The 12,878-nt window shown below is 44.9% G+C and overlaps 1 pseudogene; it reads right to left on the reverse strand.

Annotated features, from left to right (window-relative positions):
* Positions 1–7,346: 7,346 nt before the first annotated feature.
* Positions 7,347–10,704, reverse strand: LOC123450408 (annotated as a pseudogene).
* Positions 10,705–12,878: the final 2,174 nt, after the last annotated feature.

The following is a 12,878-nucleotide window of genomic DNA, read 5'->3' on the forward strand; positions in this document are numbered from 1 at the left end:
ATGTATATGTGTATGTATGTATGTATGTATTAATGTATTAATGTATGTATGTATGTATTCCGTATGTATGCATGTATGTAGAAAAAGAAAAAGGCATAAAGATAAAAATAAAAATAAAATTATATGTATGTTTTTATTAATAAAATAAATAAATACATAAATACATATATTATTTAATTAATTAGTTAATTAATTAAATAGATAGTTAAGATAATTTGTTAATAAGGATAATTATATTATCTTGGTAGAGTATGACACGTGGGTCCCCCATTTAGTTAATCTGTTTAATTAATATTTAACCTTAATTAATAATTTGTGTCAATGACACGTAGGACCCACTGGTCAGTTGACCAGTCAACTACTGATGTCAGCATGACATTATGCTGATGTCATAATAGTATTTAAATAATTAATTAAATCTGTTTTTAATTCTTAAATATTGAATAAAACTTTAAAAATTTATATTAAATAAACCGTAAGTCATATCAAAATATTTTCAGCATGAATGTTGATCAGCAGAACGAGACGAACCCGGATACGCGGTCCATTCGTGTGTCACGCGTCCCTAGCATAGCAAACGTGGAACTTTTCCATCGTTTCGAGTCTGACCGGTATTAGCCAAATACCCGGAAAATATCGTCTGATATTTTCCCGACCCTACTAAGACGGATGTTACTGCGTTAGCTCATGCCTAGCCTACTTATTGCTATGTCATACTTAGTGTTGCACCTGTTGCTATTATTAATTGTTTCTCCCCCCTCTTCTTACCGGTAGACCCCAAGACTGACGCTGCTGCCGGGTTCATCTACGACCCTGTCGATCAGCCCTTTGCCGCAGAACAACATGGAAAGTAAAGTCCCTTGCTCATCCCTATATCGCCTATTCTTTCTTCCTCATGCTTGCATTAGAATTTTGCTACTGTTGTAGTTAGCTCCTATATCTGATGCATAGCCAATTTTTGATGAACTGCTACTTTTAGTACAGTATCTTTAAACTGTTTAGTATAGGTGGAGCAGTTATCCCCTCTGACCCCGTAGTTAAGTCGCCCCGCTTTGTTTTCAAGTCTCGATCCCTGATCGATGAGCTAGACCAGGCACCGCACTTACACCCCCCTTAGTTGTGGGATGCTACAGAGATACTATCGGGTACCGAAGGTGACACCTCGCGAAGTACTCCTTATGATATCTCTGTGGTATAGCTAGTCGGTCTTGGTTATCGAGGGTGATTCCACTTTCACCATTCCCGACGATGCCTCTATCATGCAACCCTTCAAGTGTGGGACCCTTGATACGTCTCCATCGTATCTTATTTTCCAAACTCTTTTGCCCTTGTTTTGGACTCTAATTTGCATGATTTGAATGGAACTAACCTGGACTGACGTTGTTTTCAGCAGAATTGCCTTGGTGTTGTTTTTGTGCAGAAATGAAAGTTCTAAGAACGTCCTGAAAATTTACGGAGAATATTTCTGGAAAATATGAAAAATACCTGCGCAAAGATCCACCGGAGAGAATGGGCCAGTGGGCCACAAGCCATGTAGCCGAAACCCCCCTGGTGGCGGCTAGCAAGCTTATGGGGCCCACATGGCTCTGCCGCCCCCAATTTTAGCTCTATAAATTCACTTTCGTCCCAGAAAAAATTAAGAGAGAAGATTTCGTCGCGTTTGCGGTACAGAGTCACCGCCACATCCTGTTCTTCATCTGGAGGGCAGATCTGGAGTCCGTTTTGGGCTCCGCAGAGAGGAAATCGTCGCCATCGTCATCATCAACCTTCTTCCCTCTCCAATTACATGAAGCTCTTCGTCGTTCGTGAGTAATCTATTCATAGGCTCGCTGGGCGGTGATGAGTAGGATGAGATCTATGATGTAATAGAGTTAGTTTTGACGGGGATTGATCCGTAGTATCCACTATGTTCTGAGATTTATGTTGCTACTACTTTGCCATGCTTAATGCTTGTCACTAGGGCCCGAGTGCCATGATTTCAGATCTAAAATTATTATGTTGTCACCAATATATGTGTGTTTTAGATCCGATCTTGCAAGTTGTAGTTACCTACTATGTGTTATGACCCGGCAACCCCGGAGTGACAATAACCGGAACCACTCCCGGTGATGACCATAGTTTGAGGAGTTCATGTGTTCACCACGTGCTAATGCATTGGTCCGGTTCTTTATTAAAAGGAGAACCTTAATATCCCGTAGTTTCCTTTTGGACCCCGCTACCACGGGAGGGATGGACAATAGATGTCATGCAAGTTCTTTTTCCTAAGCACGTATGACGACACACGGAATGCATGCCTACATCACATTGACGAACGGGAGCTAGCCACATATCTCTCTGTGTTATAACTGTTTCATGATGAATATCATCCAAACAAACCACCGACCATTGCCTACGAGTTTGTCCTACTTCTGTTGTTACTTGTTTTGCTCTGCTGGTGTTACTTGCTCTGTTGTTACTTGCTACTGTTGCTACTTGCTACTACTGGTACTTGGTATTGTTGCTACTTGCTACTGCTGTCACTACTGCTATTCCTTGCCAGTGCTGCTACTCGTTACACTGGTGCTACCTGCTACAATTCTGATTCACTCGACGTTGACAGGAAAAGAAAATTTCTGTTAACGGGCAACTTCTGGCGCCATTGATACAATCGTTAGGAATAGTCTGCCGTCAACAGATCGTTTCTGACACCATTGTTATCATATTACTTTGCTGCTGACACTTTGCTTGCAGATACTAATCTTTCAGGTGTGCTTGAATCTGACACATTCAGCTGCTAATACTTGAGAGTATCCTCTCACCTCCTATTGGCAAAACAACAAATTTGGGTTGAATATTCTACCCTCGCAAACTGCCTCGATCCCACGCACTGGTGGGTTATTGCAAGACAATTTCTAATTGTTGAGCAATCGAGGACAACATTCGTTTAGCTATTGCCAGAGAGTGCTAGTCAACCCTCGAGGGTGATTCCTCTAAGTCCACCTTGACGGATTACATTGTTCGGAATCCAACGAGGGTGATACCTCAGATTCCCCCCGATGTTACAACCACACAGTTACTTGACCATGTTACTGGGATCTTTGATGAATAGATCTTAGGAGGGTGGATTCCCACGTGTTTGTGTCGATGGCTTAATTAAAATGATAATGGATTTGGGTATTTGATCTGGGTTGGTGAGAGACCTTTTCACACTAACCGGCTACGCGGGAAGAATTATGGGTACTCGACGTCGCGGTATCAGCCGAAGCTCTTCAGACGTCAGCAATGGAGCGGCGCGCTCCCGAGTGGTCCCGAGATGCATCGCGCTTGTGATTAAGGGGTGCTAGGACTGACCTCGGCCGCCCACGCATCATGATGGAGCACGAAGGGCAAGTGGGCCCATGAACCCTTTGTGCTTAGGAGTTAGACCGACGGGCCGGCCTCTCTGCTGAGCTTAGGTGGGGCTGCAACGTGTCGATATTCCGAGGCCGGGCATGACACAGAAAAGTGTGTCTGGCCAGAATGTTATTGAGCGTGACGGGAAACTTCGTGCACCTGTGCAGGGATGAAAATTAACTATTCGGATAGCCGTGTCCACGGTTACATGACGAGTTGGAGTTGTGCCCTGATCTTATACAACTACAACTATTACTTAACTCGAATTAGTGGCCCTGGGATTGCTTCCTCGCAGGGAGTCGAGGGGGATCACTAGGCGTGACCTCATATTAATATTGCTGCAACAATATGACTACTAATTGTGTTACCTTGGTCTACTCTCGCCTATTGCTGCAAGACCCTGTGAAGATGCTAGTCTTTGATAGTACTAGGCCTTCTCTCTATTCTCGCATTGTTGTAGTAAGTCCACATACAAACCCCCCTTCTTTGATACTGTTGCATACTTAGCATAGTCCTGATGTAAGTCTTGCAAGTACTTTGGATGAGTACTCACCGTTGCTTTGCTCCCCCTTTGCACCCTTGATCCGTTGCTGCGACCAGATGATGGAGTCCAGGAGATGGATTTTTTTGCCGACGCGTGCAATCCATTGGTGATTTCTTCGTGGAGGCCGCTGAAGACCGGGAGTAGTTGGGAGGTTCCCAAGCAGGAGGCCTCGCCTCGTTCGATCGTTGTATCTTTGTGCTAGCCTTCTCTAAGGCACCCCATGTTCAATTTCTGTACTCAGATATTGTTGCTTCCGCTGACTCGTGTGTTTATCAAGCTTCCTTATTCTAGCCCTCGAGGCCCCTGGCTTGTAGTATGAAGCTTGTATTTGTTTTATATGTGTCTAGAGTTGTGTTGTGATATCTTTCCGTGAGTCCTCGAGTTTGATCGGACGCATTTGCGCGTATGATTAGCGTACGATTAAATCGAGGGCCTCACAAGTTGGTATCAGAGCCCACTGCCTGTAGGTAGCCCCCTTTCGAACTCCTTGGCCGAAGTTGAGTCTAGTGTTTGAAAAACATTACTAACACTCATGCTGTGGCTTACGGGCCCACATCTCAAGTGGGTGGTATTAGTATCTTTTACTCCTTTCCTATACTCTCTGGTTTCTACTCTCTCTTCTCTTCCGCGTTATAGGTTTTGCTAACACTAACTCTAGGTTCTAGTAACTAATTCCTCCCGGAGAGTCCCTCATCCCAGATGATTGCTTGATTCATTAGAAGATTCTGAGGATACTCTCTGAAGTTCTCTCAAGAACTTGTGCCCATCGCTCTTACGACTTCCCTTCTTCATTCTACCACTATGGATGACTACATACAAATGTCGTTCATACTTTCTTTTTCAATTTCTCTTGTTTTACGAGAGGCAAAGGATTATCTTATGGGGATTCGTCCGTCATCAGTTGTCACGGGTTTCAAAATTTCTTTGAATTACTATTCGATCTTCCGGAATCCCCAGTAGCCTATTGCTTTTGACCTTTCTCACCTGCTTATGTTATGGTTAAATCCATATGTCTAGCATCATTCATTAAAATCCTTTGTGTTTTTCCTGTGATCTTATTGATTGTACCTTTATGTGAATGCGCACAATCATCTGTTGTGACTCATAAATTATCTTCCGGCTCATACGTCCTTCCAAACAGAGGTGGTTCTCGACAAATCAACTTTGGTTGGTTGTCCATCTAAGTTCATTCAACTTACCGGTATTTGATCGAAGAACCTCATTATGATACACCAACCCAGAAATCCTAATTCCATGGTGATTAAATAAAAAAAAATCAGATGTTCTATAACCCGATGCATTGCATCCTATCTCCCTCTGATTGAGTACCAATACTCACATCATGTCCTTGTGGGCTTCTAGACCCGTTGCTCGGTCATTATCCAACGACATCCTTTGCTTTAAAAAATTCTTGTGATATGTTTCCCGTGACACATGATTCCATTGGTAAATGGTGTCTTATCCTTCTGATAAGATATATCCTATGCCCTTGTCAACCATGCTCTTCAAGCATGTGTTGGTTACTCCTGAAGATTGTGGTATATGTTCCTAAGATGCCCCGATGGGTTGAACCTATGCCTTCCTAAATCAATATGACCCGATGATTTTTCACGAGTCTTGCTCGTCTAGTGTTTTGCCGAATGTTCTTTCAAAGGTACAACTTGATCAAAGGTGAGGAGTAAATGGCAGGTGATGCATTGATGAAGTGAGAGTTGATATGTCCATTTTGCATCATGCTTTTATGTTGATATTTATCGCTTTATGGGCTGTTATTACAATTCACGGTACAATACTTATGCCTTTTCACTCATATTATGCAAGGTTTACATGAAGAGGGAGAATGCCGGCAGCTGGAATTCTGGCCTGAAAAAGGAGCAAGTTTGAGATACCTATTTTGCGCAACTCCAAAAGCCGTGAAAATAAACGAGGAATTATTTTGGAGTTTATAAAAAGTACTGGGCGGAAGAAGAACTACAGGGGAGCCACCAGGAGGCGACAAGCCTGCTAGGCGCGGCCTACCCCCATTGCTGCGCCTAGGGGGATTGTGGGTTCCCTGTTGGCCCTCTAGCTCCCATATTTTCCTATAAGGAGGGTTTTGTTCAAGAAAAAATCAGGAGGAGGCTTTTGGGAGGAATCGTCGCTGCCACGAGGTAGAACTTGAGAAGAACCAATATAGAGCTTCGGCAGGGCTGTCTTGCTGGGGAAACTTCCCTCCCGGAGGGGGAAATCCTCGCCATCGTCATCACCAACACTCCTCTCATCGAAGGGGACTCATCACCATCACCATCTTCATCGGCACCATCTCCTCTCCAAACCCTAGTTCATCTCTTGTAACCAATCTCCATCTGGCAACTCCGATTGGTACTTGTAAGATTGCTAGTAGTGTTATTTACTCTTTGTAGTTGATGCTACTTAGATTACTCGGTGGAAGATTATATGTTCAGATCCTTGATGCTATTCAATACCTCTCTGGTCAGAATATGATTATGCTTTGTGAGTAGTCACTTTTGTTCCTGAGTGGAAGTCTTGCTATAAGTAGTGATGTGAATTTGGTATTCGTTCGATATTTTGATGTGTTGTATGTTGTTTTTCCTCTAGTGGTGTTATGTAAACGTCGACTACATAACACTTCACCATTATTTGGGCCTAGAGGAAGGCATTGGGATGTAGTAAGTAGATGATGGCACTACTAGGAAAAGGCCTGCTAGTGGCGCACCTGTTTTGGCTACTAATGGCGCACTATAGGTGCGCCACTAGCATCACGCCATTAGAATTTTTTACTAATGGCGCACCACAGGTGCGCCATTAGTATCTGGTATGCTAATTGTGCACCAGGCAGTGCGCCATTAGTATAGCTCATGGTGCGCCATTAGTATGCCTCCCAGGTGCGCCATTAGTATGCCTCCCAGGTGCGCCATTAGTATGTCTCCCAGGTGCGCCATTAGTATGTCTCCCAGGTGCGCCATTAGTATGCCTCTCAGGTGCGCCATTAGTATGCCTTCCAGGTGCACCATTAGTATGCGTCCCAGGTGCGCCATTAGTATGCCTCCCAGGTGCGCCATTAGTATGCCTCCCAGGTGTGCCATTAGTTTAGCTCATGGTGCGCCATAGGTTATACTACCAGCTCTAAAAATATTCAATTATTATCCTCACACCCACAAGAAGGTTCAAGATAAACACATATTACACCACAGTGAAAATATGTTTATAAACATGCACATACATTGAACGCAAGTTGACAAACAAATTAACCTAGAGGAAGCATAGCTTTGACCATCTTAACAATCATCTAGAACACACAAGTCACGCTCATGCAGGGACAGTTCCCTTTTCGTGTCGAAGCTCATCCAGCAGCCCTCGATGCCATAAGTTTACCCTTCGACGCACATCGGATGATCTCTTGGAGTCCTCTCCTCTCCTGTAGCCTTCTTCAGCTGCTTCGTCGTTTCGTTGTGAACCTCGTGATGCTGCAGCAGATGCTTGTGCATGAAGAACTTCTTTCCATAGCCATCCACCGGGCAGATGTGGCGCCAGCAGCATCAAGACCATCAGTCCTCTCACGGACTCTGTGGCTCATGCCAGCCATCTCAACAATTCCACCAGCATTATCACTAATGGGACCATAAGCATCGATGGCAAGACCAGTTGCCATTGTGCTTAGCATGCCAAGAGCAGCCATTGCAATGCGGTACATTGCAGCAATGGAGAAGATGACGTAGATGCTCACAACAATAGCGAAAATTGGGATGATAACAGACTTGTATCCCAGAGCAAGACCGAAGATGACGTTGGTGGCAGCACTAGTTCTGCAGGAATCGGCAACATCTTGCACAGGGCTGCCACAAGGAAACGGCTGGGGGATAAGGCACAATAACATAAAATATGAACAATAATATAACTAGAAACTAATGTTTTACTTACCTGTAGGCGCTGCTAGTGTAGTATTCAGTCACAAATCCAATAATCAGACCAGCCCACAGACCAACTGCCACGCTGAAGAACAGGCCCCTCTGAAAAATCAAGAAAGCATAATCAGAAGGAAGTACAACATTGCAGAATTGAACAAATATTGACCCAAAAAATTACCAGTTGGACACTTCCTTCTGTGCACCGAAGTTGAAGATGGTGAACTTAGCTGGAAGAGCCAACCAACTGATGACCGCAACACCAACAGTCATTAGAGTAGTGGAGATGATGAGCTGCTTCTTCACAGCAGGCTTAATTTTGTTTGCAGCCTTAATCTCAAAGAGTGTCGTGAGCAAGCAAACAATGATGCCTACAGAGCTCACGAGCAGTGTGTAGCACATCGCAGTGAAATCATGGTTGATTCCAAAAGATGAGATGGAAGCAACAACAAGAGCAGCGCGTGATGATTCTGCTTATGAACCAAAGAGATCTGATCCCATTCCAGCAATATCACCAACATTGTCATCGACATTGTCAGCAATCACCTGCAAACAAGAGTTCCAAGTTGAGCAAAGGATATGTCATGAAGAAAAATAGTCACAATATAAATTGTAAGCAATGTCTGCTAATTTGCCTAAAACTATAGGCAAAAGCTGAGAAGTGAGAAGAGAACTTACAGCTGGGTTCCTTGGGTCATCTTCAGGAATGTTCCTCTCAACTTTGCCAACAAGGACAGCACCTACTTCAGCAGCCTTAGTGTAGATACCTCCACCAACTCTTCTGAATAGAGCCATGGAAGACCCACCAATACCATAAGCAGTGATGGACTCGAAAAGACCTTCCCAGTCATCACCGTAGTACATCTTAAACACGTTGATGGTGATGTAAAGAACCACAAGACCACTTGATGACAATAAGAATCCCATGACTGCACCAGAGCGGAAAGCGGTGATAAATGCCTTCCCAACACCCTTCCTTGCTTCCTGGGTCATCCTGGCATTGGCATATGTGGCGGTCTTCATTCCAAGGAAACCAGACACCAGAGATGTGATGGCTCCAAGCAAGAAAGATGCAGTGCTAAAGAGAGCAGTGTATAGGGCTGGCTTGCAGGTGCCCTTGCTGTAGGTACAGGGCTGGCCCTTTGTGCTGAATCCCTCGATCGATCCAAGGAAGAGGAAGATAATCGCAGCAAAGGTAACCATGAACGTACCAACATACTGGTACATGGTGAAAAGGAATGATGTTGCCCCTGTTCACATTAAAAGTTGATTGTTACACATAAATCATATGATCAAACTCAATGGTAATATATTAAATATATAGTACGCTTTTCAGACTACATAATCTCAGTTCAATTGTATCTTCCTGAAATTAGTAGGTGATGAAATAGGATCTACCTAGAGACTGACACATTGCCAAACAAATATCTACCACCACTGCCGTTTTACATCTAGGGAAGAGCGGCAAGGCATGTAGCGAATCCTACCCAAGCAAACAATTCCAAGAGTAGATCTTCCACTTTACCCATACCAATCAATGAAGAAACGCCTCAGGTCAACATTGGTGACACCAATCACCAAATCACAAGAAACAGGACACGAGTTAGATGGGGGTTAGGCAGATGGAGATGGCAATCTCACGAGGCTAGGGACAAACTGACACGTCAGTGACAGATGGGCGGGATCCTTATCCATGACCGTCACGTTTCAGGTTTGGATCTGCCGACCCAGGGCAATGGAGTGAGCTCAAGTCAAGGCAACTCACAATGTGTCGAGCTTGCTGCGTCTGGCAGATCCATCACGCACCTACCAATACCAAGCTATCATCATAATTAAAAAAGACAGCGACGGTAGAGATGTGCAGTTGTCCACTGAAAGCCACATCTTCACTACAGCACCGACGGAGAGCACGGGCACCGCTTGGAGCATTAAAAGAAGTGTTTATCCAAGCCTTAATTTGGCACCAAACACAAGCATCCGATGACAATTTTAATTCAGATTTAAAAAAGGGGGAGATGGTGATTTGGTGGCCTAGCCCCCACATGGAGCCGCATAAAAAAAAAATCTAGACTACCAAAGAAAAGCGTCAAGATGAGCCCACTTTGAAACCGCGCGGATTTGGAACTAAGCCGGGAGTGACAAATATCATATCATAGGAACGCAACATGGTTCGGAGAAAACGACACTGTTCTACAGCGCCCACGGGCGAATCAAAAGCTCCGGCGCCCGGATTCAGCCTCCTTTTGCGTAAAAGGAAGCAAGGAACAGATTTTGGCACCGCTACGGCTCAGCTTTCTCATGGTTTTATCCTTCACAAAAGCGCGGAAAAAAAGAGTCTCGGAGATGAAATTCGAAAGCTTCCCGATCAGATCAGCGCTGGAATTGACGGAAAGAGCCAACGGACGGCCACAATCTGTGTCCATTGGCCCCTGGAAGCAGAATCTACTTTCTAAATGATATACTAGCCTGCAGTTTCAAACAATATCCGCGCTCGAACCGCGGGCGGTTCCTCCGGCGAAACGGCCGGATCTGCGCCCGCCGAGCAACTACGGCCCCAGATCTGGGGGAGGGAGTGGGTGAGAGGGAGAGGGGGGACCACCACCGTTGTCGGCAGAGGGGATGGGTGAGCTCACCTTCAGAGATGGCGGTCTGGATCCCAGCGCACTTGACGATGACGTTGTGGTCGTTGAGGCCCTCCTCCACCTCGATGAGGTAGTCGCTATAGCCGTTCTTGGCGCCGACGGCGGCGGAGGTGGCGCCGGGGGTGACCTTGACCTTGGAGACGATGAACCACTGCGCAATGGCGAAGACGATGCCGATGACCTCGCAGACGGGGATGAGGATCTCCTTCCCGAGCTCCCCGAGGATCGCCATGGCTGTCTGGCTGACGAAACCCTAAGGACGGACCGAACGGCGGCGGGCAGGGTGGGATGTGTGGGACGGACGGGTGTTATCCGTGCGGGAGGAGGCGGCGAGGGCAAAAAGAGGAAACAGATCGAGGGAGTGAGGGAGGAGAGAAGTGGAGGAGAGGAGGAGGCGGAGCAAAGCGGCCGGCGGCGTGCGGAGCTAGTGTTTGGAGGGAGACGAGGCTGCAGGAAGAGGAGAGTGGCGGCCAGGTCCTCTCCACAGAGCACGGGGACTGGCATGCAGATTTTAGCGGGGGTGATAGCAATGGCGCATCCCCAGGGGGTGGTGCGCCATTAGTAGTTTTGCAAAAAACAAAAAACAATTATAGTAGTTGCGCACTGGGTGGGTGGTGCGCCATTACTAGTTAAACTAGTAATGGCGCACTCTACTCCGGTGCGCCATTAGTACTTTTGCAACAAAAAAACATTATAGTAGTGGCACACCGAGTATGTGGTGTGCCATTAGTGTCCATCACACTAATGGCACACCTGCACATGGTGCGCCACTGCTATCTAGTGCTGGTGCACTACTTGTCTGGTGCGCCATTAGTATCTATATCATCTATAGCCCTTTTCCTAGTAGTGTGGGTTGCTAGAGTGACACAAGCTTAAACCCTAGTTTATGCGTTGCTTGGTAAGGGGCTGATTTGGATCCACTAGTTTAATGCTGTGGTTAGACTTTGTCTTAATTCTTCTATCATAGGTGCGGATGCTTGCGAGAGGGTTTAATCGTAAGTGGAATGTTTGTCCAAGTAAGGGCAGCACCCAAGCACCGGTCCACCCACATATCTAACTATCAAAGTAGCGAACGCGAATCATATGAACATGATGAAAACTACCTTGACAGAAATTCCGATGTGTCCTTGGGAGCGCTTTACCTCCTATAAGAGTTTGTCCAGGCTTGTCCCTTGCTACAAAAGGGCTTGGGCCACTTTTCTGCACCTTTTTTACTATAGTTACTTGGTACGAATCAGCTTACCACACAACTATCTGTTACCGATAATTTTAGTGCTTTTAGAGAATACCTTGCTGACAACCACTTGTCAGGTCCTTCTGCTCCTCGCTGGGTTCGATACTCTTACTTATTGAAAGGACTATGATAGATCCCCGACACTTGTGGGTCATCAAGACTCTTTTTTGGCGCGGTCGCCAGGGACTGAAGCTCCTTTGGTAAGTGGAATTTGGTAAGGAAACATTTATATAGTGTGCTGAAATTTATTGTCACTTGTCACTATGGAAACTAATCCTTTGAGGAGCTTGTTCAGGGTATCTTCACCTTGAATGGAAGCACAAGGAGTTGCTCCTCAACCTGCTACACCTACTGAAAATAGTTGTTACGAAATTCCTTCGGGTATGCTAGAGAAACTGTTGGCTAATCCTTTTACAGGGGATGGAACATCACATCTAGACTTGCATCTAATCTATGTAGATGAAGTTTGTGGTTTATTTAAGTTTTTAGGTTTGCCCGAGGATGAGGTCAAGAAGAAGGTCTTTCCCTTATCTTTGGGGGATAAAGCAATGACATGGTATAGGCTATCTGATGATACTGGATCATGGAACTACAACCGATTGAAATTGGAATTTCATCAAAACTTTTATCCTATGCATTTGGTACATCGTCACCGGAATTATATTTATAATTATTGGCCTCATGACAGATAAAGTACCACTCAAGCTTGGGTGAGGCTTAAATCAATGTTATATTCATGCCCCAACCATGAGCTCTCGAGAGAAATTATCATCCAGAACTTCTATGCTCGGCTTTCTCATAATAATCGCACCATGCTTGACACTTCTTGTACCGGTTCTTTTGTGAAGAGAGATATTGAATTCAAATGGAATTTATTGGAAAGAATTAAACGCAACTCTGAAGATTGGGATTTTGATGAAGGTAAGGAGTCGGGTATGAATCTCAAGTTTGATTGCGTTAAATCCTTTGTTGAAACAAATACTTTTGTTGATTTTAGCGCTAAATATGGAATTGACTCTGAGATAGTAGCTTCATTGTGTGAATATTTTGCTACTCATATTGATCTCCCTAAAGAGAAGTGGTTTAAATATCATCCTCCCTTAGAAGTCAATGTAGTCAAACCCAATCTAGTTGAAGAGAAAGTCATTGCTTATAATGATCCTATTGTTCCCAGTGCTTAC

The sequence above is a fragment of the Hordeum vulgare genome, chromosome 4H (assembly GCF_904849725.1).
Source record: "Hordeum vulgare subsp. vulgare chromosome 4H, MorexV3_pseudomolecules_assembly, whole genome shotgun sequence".
Taxonomy (NCBI): Eukaryota; Viridiplantae; Streptophyta; class Magnoliopsida; order Poales; family Poaceae; genus Hordeum; species Hordeum vulgare.